Raw genomic sequence first — 2,953 nt, 5'->3', positions numbered from 1 at the left:
GTTGGCAGGTTGCATTCTGGAGATGTGGAATACTGTGTAATGTTTCAAAGACACTCTATATTCATGATTTGGATATATTTAGGTGCCTCTCTTTCCTTTCCTGTTCAGAAATTATCTATATATTGATCCATAGATAGAGATTAATGTATGCCTGGTTTTTTATGTGTTGTGGTATTGAACTCTCTGTATGATTGCATGCAAGACTAGCATTTTTGTGTTTTGTGTGTATGTAGGCACCCAAGTGATTAGGTGTATCTTCATGGATCTGTGGATGTGTGTATTTAGAATCTTTGTATACAGGATTCTCAGGAATTGTGTTTTGTGTTTATTGTGGCATGTAATTCTTGATGATTTTGGTGATGTTCATAGAATGTGTGGTCCTGATATTTGATTATGTTTAGTCTCATGCATTTGAGAAGTATAAATTGTTGGTGGCTGAGTGTGTTTTGAATTCATTGGGCTCTTGTGATGTGTACTCTGGCAGATGTGAGAGGTTCATTGTGTGCTTGAAAAAATATTTGGATATTATGGAATGTGTGTATTTTAGAACTGTGGGATTTCATGTGGGTCTGTTGTGTAGTTTAAGAGATGACTGGTTGTATATTTTTGGTTTTCCAGGGTCTTTGCCTGTAAGATATTCATTGGGTATATATGAGCAGTGTATTTGTTGTACAGGTATGTGTCCAACTGATGTTGTACCTGTATGAATACTTGTAGGAATGTGCTTGAACATTTAGTTTGAATAGGGTATTTTTCTCCAAAAATTCATGTAGTAACAGGTGGTGTTTCTGTGCTTTTGGGATGGAGATATCTGATGTTCATCTGGTCAGAAGCCATGAGGTGTATTTTTGTCTAGAGGTGTTAATGAAGTTTTGTTTGTGTATTTGGGATTGGAATTCAAGTTAGTACCCTAGGGCAGGTAAATTTTGTGCACATAATTTTGTGCTGGAGCTGCCAATAACCAGCTATGGTAGCTGATGCTGCTCATCCCTTTCAGATTGGTGTTTAGAAGCATCGGATTAGTTAGTGTACAAAGTATCTGTCTCAAGAATTTAGTCTTGAGATAGATATACTTTGTACACTAAAAGTTAAGGCTTTCTTACCTACCTCTAGATTATTTACTAGAATACTTCTATTGTGTGTGTGTTTGTGTGTGTGTGTACCATTTTTTTTTATGAACAGGCATCTGTGTGAAGTAAATATATTCAGGCAACCATGTGTTCATATCTTACAGATTGCGCATGCATTGTGAGTGGGGCATCAGGACACATCACAACAACTATAAAATGTTTGTGCTGCTTTTCTCTGCCTGAGACAGCCATTAATGAAGAGGCAGAGAGGTAAGAGAAGAAGGGCTTCATTTTTCAAGAATCCTTTTTGTCAGAAATTAATGCCTAGCTCCTGGTTTCATCTTGCTTAGTGCTGTTGGGTGAAATGTATACAGTGTATTATACATTTGTTCTCTCAGTATTGTTCTCTAAGTCTTGGGAAGGTGGGTCCAAGGGCAGTTCACTAGAGCTGACAGAATGTCCTTTAGAGGATCTGGGGTTGTGTGGGTCTTATCTGGGTCAAGTGGACATTGAGCCATCTGTATCTGTGAATCTAAGATAATGTGATTTTTTAAATGCTTGCATTCTGAAGATGTGAGCATCTGGTTTCCCTTCTAGTCAGAATCTGCTCTACACTTCTGCCCATGTCTTTTCATTTGGACATTTCCTATGACCTATCAAGGAGAAGTTCCCAGTACAAGGGTTAGTACTTTTAACTAACTCTATGGTTAGTCAATATGATAAAGTGAGAGTATGGGGAGAAAGAACGCTATGTTTGTAAATCCAAAAGAAGAAAGTAGAAGAAAAAATAACTTTTAATTTAGGGTTCATCATCACTGTGTTCCCTTGAGTCTCAGAGGAGACTTGGTATGAGGACTATTGAGAAAGGCAGGCACCATTGAGATTGGTGGGCTCTTTTAGATGGACTGAATGCTTTTTTTTTTCTTGTGAGGCAGATATGAGCTTTTGGGGACAAGGGGTAGATATTCTGGTATTGATCTTTAGTTTCCCCCAAAGATTCACAATTATACCTGTGTTTCCCACCTGATGGCACTATTGGGAGGTGTGGGAAGCTTTTAGAAAATGGGACTCAGTTGATAAAATTAACTCATTGGGGATATGCGCCTAAAGGGTTACTGGGATCTCTGTGCATTTGTGTCTATTCTATTTTCTATTCTGTTACTCTTTGCTTCCCAGCTCTCATGAGGGGAGCAGAACCTAGTCTCTTCCAGATGTTCTGGAGTGTGTATTTGGGATTGGCCCAGGAGAGCAGGGCTAGGAGGAACAGGGCCCAGGGAAGCAGGACCAGAGAGAGAAGGGCCCAGGGGAGCAAGACCCAGATGAGCAAAGCCAGGAGGAACAGGTCCAGGGGGAGCAGGGCCAGAGGGAGTGGGTCCTGGAAAAGTAGGACCAGGGGGAGCAGGGCCAAGTGGGAACAGGGCTCTGGAGGAGTGGAGCCCATGAGGGAGCAGGGCCCAGGAGAGCAGGGCCAGATAGAACAGAGAACTGGGGGAGCAGGACCAGAGGGAGAACAGCCCAGGGGAGCAGTGCCAGGTACAGCAGGGTAGGGGACAAGGGCACACAGGGAGTAGGGCCCAGGGGAGCAGGGCCAGGGGGAGCAGGGCCAGGGGGAGAAGGACCTAGCAGGAGTACGGCCCAGGAGAGAAGGGCCAGTGAGTGCAAGTCCCAGGGGAGCGAGGCACAGGGGAGCAGAACCAGAGGGAGCAGAGCCAGGAGAAAAAGGCCAGGGGGAGCAGGGCCCAGGGGGAGCTGTGCCTAGGGGGAGCGGATTCCAGGGAGAACAGAACCAGGGGGAGCAGGGCCAAGGGAGCAGGGCCCGGGAAAGCAGGGCCCAGTGGGAGCAAGGCTCAGTGGGAGCCGGGCACAGGGGAACCAGGACCCAG

This window comes from Urocitellus parryii (genome assembly GCF_045843805.1).
Source record: "Urocitellus parryii isolate mUroPar1 chromosome 13 unlocalized genomic scaffold, mUroPar1.hap1 SUPER_13_unloc_13, whole genome shotgun sequence".
Taxonomy (NCBI): Eukaryota; Metazoa; Chordata; class Mammalia; order Rodentia; family Sciuridae; genus Urocitellus; species Urocitellus parryii.
Note: the sequence above shows the minus strand (reverse complement) of the source record.